The following is a 17,636-nucleotide window of genomic DNA, read 5'->3' on the forward strand; positions in this document are numbered from 1 at the left end:
TGCTCCTCACAGCTCTCACTCTCTCAGGTCTCTCTCTCTTTCTCTCTCTCTCACTCTCTCAGGTCTCTCTCTCTCACTCTCTCAGGTCTCTCTCTCTCTGTCCCATTTTCTCTCTGCTTCTTCCATGTTCTACAGCTAAAATCACACTTTTATTTTAATTACAGGTGTTCAGGGTGAACACCTGTCCTGAAAGAATCTGAAGCGGTGGTAAAGAGACCAGGAGACTCTCACACACTGACCTGTACAGCCTCTGGGTTCACACTCAGCAGCCACTGGTTGGCCTGGATCAGACAGGCTCCCGGGAAGGGACTGGAGTTTTTGGGACGTCGGCATGGCAGCTCCAGTGAATATGCCCAGTCTGTTCAGGGAAGATTCACCATCAGCAGAGACAACTCCAACAGCAAGCTATATTTACAGGTGAACAGCCTGACAGCTGAAGAAGACACTGCCGTGTATTACTGTGCCAGAGACCCACAGTGAGAGAGAGTGAGGGGAGAGCTGCACAAAAACCTCTTCCCCTTTATCACACAGAGCCACAGCAGAGAGCCCTGGAATGAACTCTGCTGTATGAAGTGAAACTCAGGGTTTCTGTTATAAATATCACTGAAGTGTCCTGTTCTTTAGTTCTCATTCATACGATTTGATGCCTGATAATTCTTGGACATCTTTTAAATACCCTCTTGAGTCACCTGCTAACCAGCAGGCTATAATGCTGTTCTGTCTCTACAATATACAAGTCACAGAAACATGCTCCAATCGTACACCAATCTCACAATGATATTTTCAAAATCCAGTAAACCTTGCATAAATATTTCCCAAATGGTCCACTGTCTCTTTTGTTCAAAACACTATATATTCATTTAATGTAAAATATTAACAAGCAGGTTGCTTTCATATTTGTTTGAATTGGATTAGCTAAATGGCACAATATTATTTACTACTATAATTGAGGTGGAAGAGGACTACTTCTGTAAATGTCTGTGATTACCACTCTTACACTGACAAAAGGTCCAGATAAAAACCTTCCTCTTCTTTGTCATATCTGCAAACCATTAATGCAACAAAATTGATCACTAAAATCACGTGTTGTATTTATGGAAACATGAACGTACAGAAAATACTTCTGTCACATTTATTTTTCAGCATTACATTTATTTTGAGGACAATTAACAGAAAGTAAGGGAAATTGTTTTTGGAATACTTTCTTGGTATGTAGATTTCAGAAATATATGGAGTTATCTACACTCTGGGGTAAGAGGACTGTATATGAGTACATTATCATTGTGTACTTACAAAAAGTCCAGAAACAAAGATCTTGGTAAATCTGAAGTTCATGAATTAAACTTGAGCGGCTTGCTGATCTGCTGTTTTAATTCTCCTCCAGGAGGGGGCAGCAGTGCTCCTTATAATGGATATTCTGACCCTTTGAATTTATCTTGTTTTTCTCCTCCCTCCAACCCCCAGAGATTTAAACAAATTCAGCCCACAGTATTTCCTATAAAAGCACCAAAGAATTCTCCTCCCAACACAGGAGCATCACCTGTAAGACAGAGAGGGAGATCTGTGAGTGACAATGGGAGCTATTGTAGCATTAGCAGTGTTGCTGGGAACTTTATCTTGTAAGTGATGCTGTTATCATATTTTTATTTAACTTTAAGATTATTCTGTGATAAAGTTTCAATATTTTACTTTTTAAAATGCTTAAATCCACAGTTGAATACTGTGTGCTGTTTCCTTCAGTAATTATATTACTTATTGGTACACTCACAAACATCTTTTTTATTTCTGTCTCCACAGACGGTCACTGTGTTGAACTCACACAGCCAGGCTCTATGGTTGTAACTCCAGGACACTCTCTGACCATCTCCTGTAAAGTCTCTGGGTATTCCCTGACTGATAGCAGCTATGGTACAGCCTGGATCCGACAGCCTGCAGGGAAAGCTCTGGAATGGATTGGAGTTATATCGTCGGGTGGAAGCACTGCTTATAAAGATTCTCTAAAAAACAAGTTCACCATCTCCAGAGACACCTCCAGCAGCACAGTGTCTTTACAAGGGAGCAGCCTGCAGACTGGAGACACAGCTGTGTATTACTGTGCCCGAGAGTCACAGTGCAGCAAAGCTACAGCAGGGCTGTACAAAAACCCACCCTGATGAGTTCTGCAGTAAAACATACACCATAATACCATGATGCGGAAATTTACTTTAATAAGTAAATTTAATAATAATGCCCCATCCCAACAACACGTCTTTACAACATTCATCATAAATGTGAGAACGAAAAAAAAAAAATTTGATTAATCCAAACATTATGCTTTGAATCCTCTGAACACAATGACTATGCTAGCAGATGAGCAGTAGTTGTGACACAAACTGAACACTTGAAATTCCATTGCAATCACTTTGTAGATGCTCTTATACAAGGTAATATACAGTAATAAATAACTTTATTACTGCATTGTAGAACTGACCAGATGATCATTTTAGAACTGACCTAAACATATTACTCACAGGTTCCACAATAATGTTGGTGGAAGAATGTTTCTGTTTGCAAGTGTTAAACATGCTCCACTCTCCCACCCTCACCTGCCAGGAAACTCCCTGGATTCACTATGAATAATAATGGAGTCAGCATAATTACATTTGTTTTTCAGCATTAAATTTATTTCCAGTACAATGCACTGAAAATAAGGGGAAATTGTTTTTAGAATACTTTATTGGGATGTAGATTTCATAGATATGTGGAGTTGTCTATACTGTTTGGTGTAAAGGAGGACTGTAATTGCGTACATTATCATTGTACGTTTACAAAAAGTCCAGATACAAACGTTTTAGTAAATCTGTCGTTCATGAATTTATCTTTGGCAGCTTGCCGATCTGCTGATTTAATTCTCCTCCAGGAGGGGGCAGCAGTGCTCCTCATAATGGATATTCTGACCCTCTGAATTTATCTTGTTTTTCTCCTTCCTCCTTCTGGCAACACTAGAATGTATCGTCAATGAACAGCAAAATATCACTTTTTGCCAGTAGATGGAATGAGTGTATAAGAAATTGGGAGAGTGGGATTTTCTTTACTTAAATTAGCTAGTGAGCCAAATAGATATTTAATGTAAGTTAAGCCAAGGGTTTGATTTTTTAAAATGCATATTCATAATGACCTACCAACTATTAATTGAACCTCCCGGTGTAAAATTAAGTTTTAAGTTAAACGTTTAAATTTTCTTAAAGCCTCAAAAGACGGAAAATTAAATTGATCAGCCCTAACGCTAACATCACTTTCCAGCAAGGTATCTTTTGGAAAACATCGTAGCCTATATGGGCCTATACACAATTATTAACACTTGTCCAAAAGTAATTGACCAATGAAACAAAGTCATGGCAAACTACTGTGCGTTCACAGTCACTCAATGGTAGTGTCACCCACAAATCACTTTGATTCTCAGCGTCAATTTATTTTGTATCGGTTGAATTGATCAGAAGAATAATATGCTCTCATGTGAATACGATTAAAATAATAATATAAATTAGAAAGTCTTGTTCTATACAAACTGAATATAATTATGTCAGTGTGCCTACGCCTGCCTGCGATACAGTTGCTGGACGAAACGCCAAAGGTTTCTCATGTCTGTTTAATAGTAGAACGTACGTACAAATGTACAGTCATTAATTCAAATCACAAAATGTACTCTACATTTATGTGCAGGGTTACAGAAATGAATGTGTGTTGTACTGAATGTGATGAACACTATGTTTCTGTGCAGGGTTACAGAAATGAATGTGTGTTGTACTGAATGTGATGAACACAATGTTTCTGTGCAGGGTTACAGAAATGAATGTGTGTTGTACTGAATGTGATGAACACAATGTTTCTGTGCAGGGTTACAGAAATGAATGTTGAACTGAATGTGATGAACACTATGTTTCTGTGCAGCACCTGTGAGTTCCCTGTGCTGCTGCTTCTAAACTGGAGTGAGTGTGATCAGCAGTGGCCCTCACTCTGCCCTCCCCTAGAGGAGGGTGCAGTGCAAACCTCCCACAGCTTTAAATGGAGCCAGTGTCAGTGTGAGAAGCAGAGCAGCAGTCAGTGGGACTCAGTCTGTACTTTAACTCAGCGCTCCTCCTTCTCTCCTGCAGCCATGAAGCTTCTACCAGCCCTGCTGCTCCTCACAGCTCTCACTCTCTCAGGTCTCTCTCTCTCTCTCTCTCTCTCTCTCTCTCTCTCTCTCTCAGGTCTCTCTCTCTCTCTCTCTCTCAGGTCTCTCTCTCTCTCTTTCTCTCTCTCTCTCGCACTCTCGCTCTGTCCCATTTTCTCTCTGCTTCTTCCATGTTCCACAGCTAAAATCTCAATTTTTTAATTGCAGGTGTTCAGGGTGAGATTGTCCTGACAGAATCTGAAGCAGTGGTAAAGAGACCAGGAGACTCTCACACACTGACCTGTACAGCCTCTGGGTTCACACTCAGCAGCAACTGGATGGGCTGGATCAGACAGGCTCCTGGGAAGGGACTGGAGTGGTTGGGATTTCAGCATGGCAGCTCTAGTTATTATGCCCAGTCTGTTCAGGGACGATTCACCATCTCCACAGACGACTCCAACAACAAGCTGTATTTACAGATGAACAGCCTGACAGCTGAAGACACTGCTGTGTATTACTGTGCCAGAGACCCACAGTGAGAGAGAGTGAGGGGAGAGCCGCACAAAAACCTCTTCCCCTTTATCACACAGAGCAACAGCAGGGAACTGGACCTAATGAATGAATGAAAGTGCAATGCTGTTTTAGATTGATATCAAATCATTTGGGGAGAAGGAAAGTAAAATATAAACAGACTTATTCAAGTCATCTGATATTTTTTTCATGGAAACCCAAACCGACAGAAAAGATTCATGTTTATTTGCATTTGGTGTGACTTAGTTTTTAAGATAGATAAGCTAAGATTCCCCAAACAGGACAAATAAGGAAGGACTCTTCTGAACATCTATTTATTTTTTTGTGATGTAAATGGCATGTATTTCAGTGTGTCGAAATATGAAGCATAACTACATGAGCTTAAATTCTGAAAATAATTAATCAAACATTACTGTTAGTGATGTAAATTCCAGAGAAATGCTGGTGGAAGCAGTCTGCTGTTTTAATTCTCCTCCAGGTGGGAGCAGCAGTGCTCCTCATAATGGATATTCTGACCCTCTGAATTTATCTTGTTTTTCTCCTTCCTCCAACCCCCAGAGATTTAAACAAATTCAGCCTACAGTATTTCCTATAAAAGCCCCTGAGAATTATCCTCCCAACACAGGAGCATCACTTGTAAGACAGAGTGAGACCTGTGTGTGACAATGGGAGCTATTGTAGCATTAGCAGTGTTGCTGGGAACTTTATCTTGTGACCATGCTGTATTAAGATTTTAATTTCACATTAAAATTATTCTAAAATATTTTTGAATGCTTTATTTTCATTTTTGTTTTGCGATTTATTAAAATAATTATATGACTTACTGATTTACTTGCAAATCCATTTCTTATTTCTGTCTCCAAAGATGGTCACTGTGTTGAACTCACACAGCCAGGCTCTACAGTAGTAACACCAGGACAGCCTTTAACCATCTCCTGTAAAGTCTCATATTTAGTGAGCAGCGCTCACACACACTGGATCCGACAGCCTGCAGGGAAAGCTCTGGAGTGGATTGGAGTTATATACTCGGGTGGAAGCACTGCTTATAAAGATTCACTAAAGAACAAGTTCACCATCTCCAGAGACACCTCCAGTAACACAGTGTCTTTACAAGGGAGCAGCCTGCAGACTGGAGACCCAGCTGTGTATTACTGTGCACGAGAGTCACAGTGCAGCAAAGCTACAGCAGGGCTGTACAAAAACCCACCCTGATGAGTTCTGCAGTAAAACATGTAATTACATGGTTATTGTTGGCTAGTTGTACCGCAACTGTGAACAATAACAATGGGCAACATGAAAACAGTAAATAAACAGCTTGTTATAATAACTAGTGATGTTACGAATGATACCAAGGCCTACCTATTCCCTATTCCCCTTTGTTTCGCTAACTTTTCTCAGATTTTCCCCTTTTTCTCCCAATTTGGTAGGCAATTGTACCCCGTCTGATTCAATTAGGGCTAGCATTGCCGGTTCGATCCCCGCCCGGGCTGCGTCGAAGTGTCCCTGAGCAAGACACCTCACCCCTAAATGCTCCTGATGAGCTGGTTGGTACCTTGCATGGCAGCCAATCACCATTGGTGTGTGAGTGTGTGTATGAATGAGTGAATGAGAAGCATCAATTGTACAGCGCTTTGGATAAAGGTGCTATATAAATGCCAACCATTTACCATTTTACCATTTACAAGGTGGGTCTTTTTAAAACCAAATAAACACTGCTTTAATTCAATTGCATGCAGTCTTTTATTAATTCATGCTGAATTTTCAAAATTTATGATATGGCCTTTTGTTCATTTTTGTGTTGAGTTTTCATTATCATGGTCATTTAATAATTGGAAATGTGGCATGGAATAGCTTCCATATTTGGGTGATTTCTGAATTCCGGGAAGATGTGTGTTGAATCCGGGCGTGTGTGTGAACCAGCAGTTAAAAAGCTTGAAATAGTGAATGTGTGAGTCACACACTAAAGGCTCTGCTGGAATTGGTCACCTGCTGTCCCCCACCTCAGGGAAGGTCTCCTGGAAGCACATGAGGGACGTTACAGCAGCACTGGAATTCTGCTTCAGACACATCAGCCAGCAGCCTGTCTTTGTCCCACAGAGGGGACCCTGTGACCAGTGTGCAAAGGGTGTGTCCTGTGGAATTGTGGGAAGTTTGGGAGTCTTCATACTGAGCTGGAGTGCTTGAACCATGTCATAAATGTAATCAGAAATTGGCTAAACAGCAAGCAAAGCACAATGCATGAATCAGATTTTCTGTAAATACGACCAAATGTTTTGAACAATGCAGACACTGTTCCTGTATTTTGAGCTCTTTCTCTCTCCCTTTGCAGTCCGTACACTATCCTGCACCTGGCTCTATATATGACGTAGCCCAAGAGTCTCTGTTTCTGAAAAACAGGAAATACCTTCATTCCAGTTCTGTTATTACATGTAACACCCGTCGATGGTAATATTTAATAAAAATAGCGGCATCGCGACTGTTTATACCTATAATATATAGAATTTATATCATATTTATATTCATTATTTGAAATATTTGTAATGTTACAGGTTACTGGGCGGGTGAGGGGGGGATTTGGCAGGGAGGATCACCACATACAGCACCCCTAAGCACTCTGGAATCACAGTCTGGGGCTTGAGAGGGCACTGCCTGAAGAAGCGGTGTTGCACTCCTTCTGCCCACCAGGGGGCAGGGTTGTAGTGGTGAGTCCTCAGCAGCACATGGAGGACTGAGGACAAAACGGTACAATTGGCCAGAAAATTTTTAAGTGTGATTTTAAGAGGAGGGTCACACATCTCCCATAAGCACAGCTTTGAGTGTACTGTCATTAAGCAGCTAGACACACTTCTGTCTGAAAAGATAGAGGTTGGGTGGAGGTCCAGTTTGAGGTCAGTTTGGGTATTCTGGACTTCTGCAGAATGTGAAGATCTTCATAAACAGTGTGAAATCTGCCCACCCAGTGAGGAGGAGTTGATGCAAACTCTGAGCTCTTCCTTCTACATTTACCTCTCTGCACTGAGGGAGGAGGGACTGTTGTTAGACACTGACTGTAGGACTATCATCACAGACTGCAGTCAAAGACTTTAACCATGACTGTTATAACCAGCCTGCTTCTGAATACAGTGGTCTTTACAAGTATGTTTTAACCTGCCAATCATCTAATTTTTACAGAAATCTTACTTCAGATGTTGTAGAGTACGAAATATTTCTTACTTTCACAGGTGTTGAATGTCAGACACTGTCTGAGTCTGAACCAGCAGTTAAAAAGCCTGGACAATCCCACAAACTGACCTGTACAGCCTCTGGGTTCACATTCAGTGGCTACTATATGCACTGGATCAGACAGGCTCCTGGGAAGGGACTGGAGTGGGTTGCCACTATTGGCACATCTAGTTCACCCATCAGCTATGCCAAGTCTGTTCAGGGAAGATTCACAATCTCCAGAGACGACTCCAACAGCAAGCTGTATTTACAGATGAACAGCCTGACAGCTGAAGACACTGCTGTGTATTACTGTGCCAGAGACGCACAGTGAGAGAGTGAGAGGAGCCGCACAAAAACCTCTTCCCCTTTATCACACAGAGCTACAGCAGAGAGCCCTGGAATGAACTCTGCTGTATGAAGTGAAACTCAGGGTTTCTGTTATAAATATCACTGCAGTGTTCTGGTCTTTTGGCCTAATTCATGCTAATAGATCCTGGTTGATTCTTTTTTATACCTTTTAGAGTCACCTGCTAATCTGCAGGCTGTAATGCTGTTGTGCCTCTACAATATTCGGTTTGTGATCATTGTGATCATGATGACGAGTCAGAGAAAACGTACATTGCCAGAAACAGGTTTCACACTTACACCAACTTCACATGGATATTTAAAAAATATTTAAATCTTGCATAAATATTTCCTGGCGGCACGGATGGTGCAGTGGGTAGCACTGCCGCCTCACAGCAAGGAGGTCCTGGGTTCGAATCCCCGTCGGCCGGGGCCTCTCTGTGCGGAGTTTGCATGTTCTCCCCGTGTCTGCGTGGGTTTCCTCCGGGTACTCCGGTTTCCTCCCACAGTCCAAAGACATGCATGTTAGGCTGATTGGAGAGTCTAAATTGCCCATAGGTATGAGTGTGTGAGTGAATGGTGTGTGTGCCCTGTGATGGACTGGCGACCCGTCCAGGGTGTATTCCTGCCTTTCGCCCAATGTATGCTGGGATAGGCTCCAGCCCCCCTGCGACCCTGTTCAGGATAAGCGGGTTCAGATAATGGATGGATGGATGGATAAATTTTTCCCAAATGGTCCACTGTCTCTTATGTTCAACACACTGTATTTTTATTTACTGCGAAATATAAATAAGCAGGCTGCTTTCATATTTGTTTCCACTGAATTGGCTTAATGACACACTATTTGTCATTACTGTCTTTGAGGTGAATGAGAACCACTTCTGTAAATGTGAATGTGCACATTACCACTCCTTCACTGACAAAAGGTCCAAATAAAACCCTTCCTGTTCTTTGTCATATCTGCAAACCACGAATGCAACACATTTTATGCTAAAATCATCTGTGTTATTCAGGAAAACACAAACATACACATAAAATCAGCTTTTTTTACATTTGCTTTTCAGCATTACATTTATTTCCAGGATAATGAAGTGAAAATCATGGGAAATGGGTTTACTTTACTGGTATGTAGATTTCAGAGATATGTGGAGTTATCTATACACTTTGGGGTAAAGGAGGACTGTAAATATGTACAATATCATTGTCCAGATAGTCCAGATAGTCCAAGTTCAGATAAAAGCTTCTTGGTAAACCTGCAGTTCATGAATTAAACTTTAGCAGCTTGCTGATCTGCTGATTTAATTCTCCTCCAGGAGGGGGCAGCAGTGCTCCTCATAATGGATATTCTGACCCTCTGAATTTATCTTGTTTTTCTCCTTCCTCCAATCCCCAGAGATTTAAACAAATTCAGCCCACAGTATTTCCTATAAAAGCCCCTGAGAATTCTCCTCCCAACACAGGAGCATCACTTGTAAGACAGAGAGTGAGATCTGGGTGTGACAATGGGAGCTATTGTAGCATTAGCAGTGTTGCTGGGAACTTTATCATGTAATTGTGCAAATTTGGATCTTTGGCAATATATTTCAGGATTCATATTTTGAAGAATATTATTAGTTTTCATGAAATATTTTGTATTTTTTCCTTAAATATTTTAACAAGATAATTCCATTACTTAATACATTTCTCATACATTTCTAATAATTGTCCTTTTCATCTTTCACACAGATGGTCACTGTGTTGAACTCACACAGCCAGGCTCTATGGTTGTTACTCCAGGACACTCTCTGACCATCAGCTGTAAAGTCTCTGGGTATTCCCTGACTGATGGCAGCTACTGTACAGGCTGGATCCGACAGCCTGCAGGGAAAGCTCTGGAGTGGGTTGGGATCATTTGCTCTGATGGAAGCACTGCTTATAAAGATTCTCTAAAAAACAAGTTCACCATCTCCAGAGACACCTCCAGCAGCACAGTGTCTTTACAAGGGAGCAGCCTGCAGACGGGAGACACAGCTGTGTATTACTGTGCCCGAGAGTCACAGTGCAGCAAGGCTACAGCAGGGCTGTACAAAAACCCACCCTGATGAGTTCTGCAGTCGAACACATACCATAATAGTATAATCTGGAATCCTTATGAAGTACATTAAAAAACGCCCCATCCCAACGACCACACCTTTACAAAATTCACCATAAATTTGAGAAAGAATTCTATTAAAGGCATTTCAGAAAATTATGCTTTGAAGCCTTTGAACACAATGACTATGCTAGCGTATGAGCAGTAATTAAGACACAAATTAAATTAAATTATAATCACTTTGTAGATGCTCATACAGAGTGATATCCAGTGATAAATAGCTTTATTACTACATTTCATATTATTCTGTGAATAAGTCGTAGCAACATGGAGTAAGTATTAATTCATCAGAAATGTTTATCAAAAACCTATTACTCACATTCCACAGTTATAAAGGTGGAAGAAGGTTTCTGTTTGTAAGTGTTAAACATGCAGGGTCCAGTGTTTACCACTGGATATCAGGGTGCTTTCTGTACTGAGTGGTCCTATGTTGTTTGTGTTGGACACTCTCATTAGAGTGACTTGTGATGTACTGAGCACTGGGGAGCTCCTGGCTCCACTCTCCCACCCTCACCTGCCAGGAAACTCCCTGGATTCACTATGTATAATAATGCAGTCATCAGCCATGGAAGAGAGACACATGGCTATAAAGATGGATAATACTCATAACTGCTATATGATCTGAGCCCCGTCTACAGCTCTGACTGCTCTATTTAAACAGTGTGAGATCTGCCCACCCAGTGAGGAGGAGTTGATGCAAACTCTGAGCTCCTCCTTCTACATTTACCTCTCTGCACTAGTAAATCTTTAGTTCTTAATTTAAACTTGGTGGCACGGATGGTGCAGTGGTTAGCACTGCTGGCTCACAGCAAGGAGGTCCTGGGTTCGAATCTCCGTCGGCCGGGGCCTCTCTGTGCTGAGTTTGCATGTTCTCCCTGTGTCTGCGTGGGTTTCCTCCGGGTACTCCGGTTTCCTCCCACAGTCCAAAGACATGCAGGTTAGGCTGATTGGAGAGTCTAAATTGCACATAGGTATGAGTGTGTGAGTGAATATATAGATATAGATTTAGTCTCCTCACTGTAAATATGAATAATAATATCACTATTAATGTACACTTCATTTTTGTGCAGGGTTTCATAAATGAATGTGTGTTGTACTGAATGTGATGAACACTATGTTTCTGTGCAGGGTTACAGAAATGAATGTGTGTTGTACTGAATGTGATGAACACTATGTTTCTGTGCAGGGTTACAGAAATGAATGTGTGTTGAACTGAATGTGATGAACACTATGTTTCTGTGCAGCACCTGTGAGTTCCCTGTGCTGCTGCTTCTACACTGGAGTGAGTGTGATCAGCAGTGGCCCTCACTCTGCCCTCCCCTAGAGGAGGGTGCAGTGCAAACCTCCCACAGCTTTAAATGGAGCCAGTGTCAGTGTGAGAAGCAGAGCAGCAGTCAGTGGGACTCAGTCTGTACTTTAACTCAGCACTCCTCCTTCTCTCCTGCAGCCATGAAGCTCCTACCAGCCCTGCTGCTCCTCACAGCTCTCACTCTCTCAGGTCTCTCTCTCTCTCTCTCTCTCTCTCTCTCTCTCTCTCTCTCTCTCTCTTTCTCTCTCTCTCTCGCACTCTCGCTCTGTCCCATTTTCTCTCTGCTTCTTCCATGTTCCACAGCTAAAATCTCAATTTTTTAATTACAGGTGTTCAGGGTGAGATTGTCCTGACAGAATCTGAAGCGGTGGTAAAGAGACCAGGAGACTCTCACACACTGACCTGTACAGCCTCTGGGTTCACACTCAGCAGCAACTGGATGGGCTGGATCAGACAGGCTCCTGGGAAGGGACTGGAGTGGTTGGGATCTCAGTAAAGCAGCTCGAGTTATTATGCCCAGTCTGTTCAGGGAAGATTCACCATCTCCAGAGACGACTCCAACAGCAAGCTGTATTTACAGATGAGCAGCCTGACAGCTGAAGACACTGCTGTGTATTACTGTGCCAGAGAGTCACAGTGAGAGAGTGAGGGGAGAGCCGCACAAAAACCTCTTCCCCTTTATCACACAGAGCCACAGCAGAGAACTGGATCTAATGAATTGATAAAATAACAATGCTGTTTTTCAATGAAAGATTCATATAAAAGTTGGGTAGAACATTTGTGTGGGTTATTTTATACACATTTCTACATTAAAAACTTTCAGCCATACATTTACATTTTAGTCATTTGGCAGACGCTTTTTATCCAAAGCGACTTACAAGTGCATAGGTTCTTCCACAAGTTAAAGCAAAACATCCATAACTCGTAAAATTCACATGAAGTGCCGTTCTAAACATACAGTCATCCATCCATCCATCTATTATCTTAACCCGCTTATCCTGAACAGGGCTTGGTCTCACGGTGGTGGAACGACCTCCGGGTGGATGTCAGAATGGCAGAGTCTCTGACCTCCTTCAAGCGCAGACTGATGACTGATCTCTTCAGGCTACACCTTTCCCTCCCTAACTCACCACCATGATTAGCCTTATATGTGCCATTGACTGTAATGGCACTTATGTATAGATTGTATAGATATTGTTACTTGTATAGATATTGTTTTTTTTATTTTTATTAGCTATTGTATTGTTGTACTCGGGGTATTCTAGCTGTCAACTGTGGTATGCTAGTTTGGAAGTTCATTGTACTCTTCAAGGGTTCTGATTACACTAGGACTCGGAACTGTACTGTCCTCTCAGGTCCTCTTCGCACTTGTACTTGTGTTTGAACTGCACTTCGTTGTACGTTGCTCTGGATAAGAGCGTCTGCTAAATGCCATGTAATGTAATGTAATGTAACAGGCATTTAGCAGACGCTCTTATCTAGAGCGACAAACAATGAATCATGTGGTTATGATATGCACCCAATGGCATTGTTTATTCAATTCAATTCAATTCAATTCAATTCAAACTTTAGTTCAGACTCAGAGTCCAGATGAAAGACAAGACACATTTTTGTGACCTAAGTGGAATGTATTCCAGTGTGTAGAAATATGTGTCATAACTACATGAGCTTTAATTCTGGAACAATATAATGAATCGATCATTACAGTTACTGGTGTAAATTCCGGAGTAATGCTGGTGGAAGCAGTCTGCTGTTTTAATTCTCCTCCTGGAGGGGGCAGCAGTGCTCCTATAATGGATATTCTGACCCTCTGAATTTATCTTGTTTTTCCCCTTCCTCCAACCCCTAGAGATTTAAACAAATTCAGCCCACATTATTTCCTATAAAAGCCCCAGAGAACTCTCCTCCCAACTCAGGAGCAGAGAGTGAGATCTGTGGGTGACAATGGGAGCTATTGTAGCATTCGCAGTGTTGCTGGGAACTTTATCCTGTAAGTGGGCAAGCTTTATCAAGATTCTATATTTTACATGAGATTATTCTCAAATATTTTTAAAAGCTTTATTTTAATAATTTAAAATAAATAATTTATGACAGTTTTTCTGTTTATTTCATTAATTATATTATTTTATCATATACTCACAAACCTTTTTCTTATTTCTGTCTCCACAGACAGTCAAGGTGTTGAACTCACACAGCCAGGCTCTATGGTAGTAACACCAGGACACTCTCTGACCATCAACTGTAAAGTCTCTGGGTATTCCCTGACTGATAGCAGCTATGCTACACACTGGGTCCGACAGCCTGCAGGGAATGCTCTGGAGTGGATTGGGTATATAGGTTATGCTGGAGGCACTGATTATAAAGATTCATTAAAGAGCAAGTTCACCATCTCCAGAGACACCTCCAGCAGCACTGTGTCTTTACAAGGGAGCAGCCTGCAGACTGGAGACACAGCTGTGTATTACTGTGCCCGAGAGTCACAGTGCAGCAAAGCTACAGCAGGGCTGTACAAAAACCCACCCTGATGAGTTCTGCAGGAAAACACATACCATAATACCATAATGTGGAATACTTATTAAGTACATTTAAAGAAAACGGCACATCCCTACCCTATACACCTACCCTTTACACTATTCACCATACATTTGAGAAAAATATTGTGAGGGAAAAATGCCCTTTTTAACATTTCACAGGTGCGCTTCGTCTGATGAAAGACATCCCAGTATAAACAACAATAGCAATGCTTGAGTTTAACTTTCGTATCTATTTGCAAAGAAATAACAGAAAGTGAGAAAGCTTACCAGCTTTCTGATCTGAATCAGAAAGTAAGACTTGTATCCAGTTTCCAATACTTTCTCCCAGAAGGGGGGGCTTTACCAAAACCAAAATATATGAAGCTGGCCACTAAGATTTATCAGTATTTTGTCTTCTGATTAACCCTTGTTGACCTTGCTGTAAGACCGGAATGTGCTAGCTACCCTCTTCTAGGAGAAGCAGAGCTAGCTACCCTCTTCTAGGAGAAGCAGAGACATTAAGCACTTAATTCATGAAGTGTTCTAATCGTAACAAGGATTTAAAATAAAAGGTTATTTTTAATCAAGTGATTGTCATTATGTTAACACACATTGTCAATTAAGAATCAGTTACGAAAATGACCCTTACAATATCTATTAAATCCATTTTAATATTCAAATCATAACTACATGAACATTAATTCTGAATTCACCCCATTCGCTTTGTTACTGATCTACTGACCCTCTCAATTTATCTTGTTTTTCTCCTTCCTCCAACCCCCAGAGATTTAAACAAATTCAGCCCACAGTATTTCCTGTGAATGCCCCAGAGAATTGATGTATCAACACCTGCAGGCCTTTAGACCACACCCTGAGAAACAGCTTCATACAGGCACCTCAGAGCAGTCATTCAAGATTTTCTTCAGCTTTTCAATAAAAGAACATACATAGGCAGATTGAGATAATCAATAAGAGAGGGGGTTGGCAGTCCATCAGTAAGAACATGGTTGCACACCCCATCCTAAAACTCACCTCTCAGTGCAGGGGCCTCAAACTCCAGTGCTGGAGGTCTGCAGTCTCTGCTGGTTTTTGTGATTTCCTCTCAATCAGCAGCCAATTTTGGTCTTGAAAAAAGGTGTGCAGACTCCCTCCAATCAGAGACTTAAATTAAACATGTAAGTGTAGGAAAACATAAAAAACCAACAGACACTGCGTCGCTCCAGGATTTGAGTTTGAGATCTCTGAATTTAGTGCAACGTGTCCTAATGTTATACTGTCGATTTAGATTAATGTTCCAACACTTTCTAATCAAAAACAACTTCTGGCTCCTAAATATAATTCAAAATAATTTTCCCCAAAATTAAATTGCACTATGTTTCCCTGACTCAGGTTTTACCTTTGAAATGTTCAAACTCTCTCATTTTTATTATCAAAGGAGAGAAAAGAACAAGTATAAGAATCATTTCAGAAATGAATTTTCTTTGCTTTGGAGATCTAAAACGGCTGCATCCTGTTTTAACTCTTCTGGTCTGACTCTATCTCAGAGATGACTCAGTCAACTGAACTCTTCTTTGAACATGATTCTTCTGTTGTATTTTGACTCTGCTGAATCAACAATTTCTTCGTGAGCTGGCCAAACTGATTTCATTCCTGTTTTGTACTTGAACCTTTATGGTCATTATAAATTCCCTCATTATAAATTGTCTTTAAATGTGTCAAAAATATCCAGTATGCACTCTTTCTTTTGCAGGAATCAACCCACAAGATTACTTAATGACTGATATTGCCTTTTAAATGTTTCATAAATAATTAACTTTTTTAATGTTTATTCACTCATTATAACTGTAAATCTTAATATAACTATTAATGACAAGATGTACACTACATTTCTGTGCAGGGTTACAGAAATGAATGTGTGTTGTACTGAATGTGATGAACACTGTGTTTCTGTGCAGGGTTACAGAAATGAATGTGTGTTGTACTGAATGTGATGAACAATATGTTTCTGTGCAGGGTTACAGAAATGAATGTGTGTTGTACTGAATGTGATGAACACTATGTTTCTGTGCAGGGTTTCAGAAATGAATGTGTGTTGTACTGAATGTGATGAACACTATGTTTCTGTGCAGGGTTACAGAAATGAATGTGTGTTGTACTGAATGTGATGAACACAATGTTTCTGTGTAGGATTACAGAAATGAATGTGTGTTGTACTGAATGTGATGAACACTATGTTTCTGTGCAGCACCTGTGAGTTCGCTGTGCTGCTGCTTCTACACTGGAGTGAGTGTGATCAGCAGCAGCCCTCACTCTGCCCTCCCCTAGAGGAGGGTGCAGTGCAAACCTCCCACAGCTTTAAATGGAGCCAGTGTCAGTGTGAGAAGCAGAGCAGCAGTCAGTGGGACTCAGTCTGTACTTTAACTCAGCACTCCTCCTTCTCTCCTGCAGCCATGAAGCTCCTACCAGCCCTGCTGCTCCTCGCAGCTCTCACTCTCTCAGGTCTCTCTCTCTCTCTCTCTCTCTCTCTCTCTCTCTCTCTCTCTCATTACATTACATTATTGGCATTTGGCAGACGCTCTTATCCAGAGTGACGTACAACAAAGTGCATACCCATAACCAGGGATAAGTTCGCTGAAAGACCCTAGAGGGAAGTACAATTTCAACTGCTACCTGTACAACAAAGATAAGGACAAGGGCCATTTTTTTTTTTTTTTTTTTTTTTTTCAACAAACAAACAAACAGCAAAAGTGACCAAAGTTAACTATCCAAACACTGCTTACCTAGCCAACTAAAAATACCGATACACAAAGCAAGTCACAGAGATAATTAAGGTTCACAGGGAGGTAGGGAGGGATGGGGAGAGGGGCTGCTTGAAGAGGTGTGTCTTCAGCTTGCGCTTGAAGGTGGGGAGAGATTCTATAGTTCTGACCTCAACGGGGAGTTCGTTCCACCACCGTGGAGCCAGAACAGACAGTAGTCGTGAGCGTGAGGTGGAGGTTCGGAGAGGGGGAGGTGCCAAGCGGCCTGTGGAGGCTGAACGAAGAGGTCTGGCAGGGGTGTAGGGTCTGATGATTTTTTGCAGATAAGCTGGGGAAGACCCTTTAACTGCATGGAAGGCTAGCACCAATGTTTTGAATTTGATGCGAGCCATGACAGGCAGCCAGTGGAGGGAAGTAAGCAGGGGGGTGACGTGTGAGTATTTGGGAAGGTTGAAGACCAGACGAGCTGCTGCATTCTGGATGAGTTGGAGGGGTCTGATGGCGGACGCTGGGAGGCCAGCCAAGAGGGAATTGCAGTAGTCCAGGCGGGACAGAACCATCGCTTGGACCAGGAGCTGGGTTGAGTAGGGGGTGAGAAAGGGGCGGATTCTCCGTATGTTGTATAGGAAGAACCTGCAAGATCGGGTCATCGCCGCAATGTTCTCGGAAAGGGACAGTCTGCTGTCCATCACCACGCCGAGGTTCCTTGCAC

This window comes from Conger conger, chromosome 2 (genome assembly GCF_963514075.1).
Source record: "Conger conger chromosome 2, fConCon1.1, whole genome shotgun sequence".
Classification (NCBI taxonomy): Eukaryota; Metazoa; Chordata; class Actinopteri; order Anguilliformes; family Congridae; genus Conger; species Conger conger.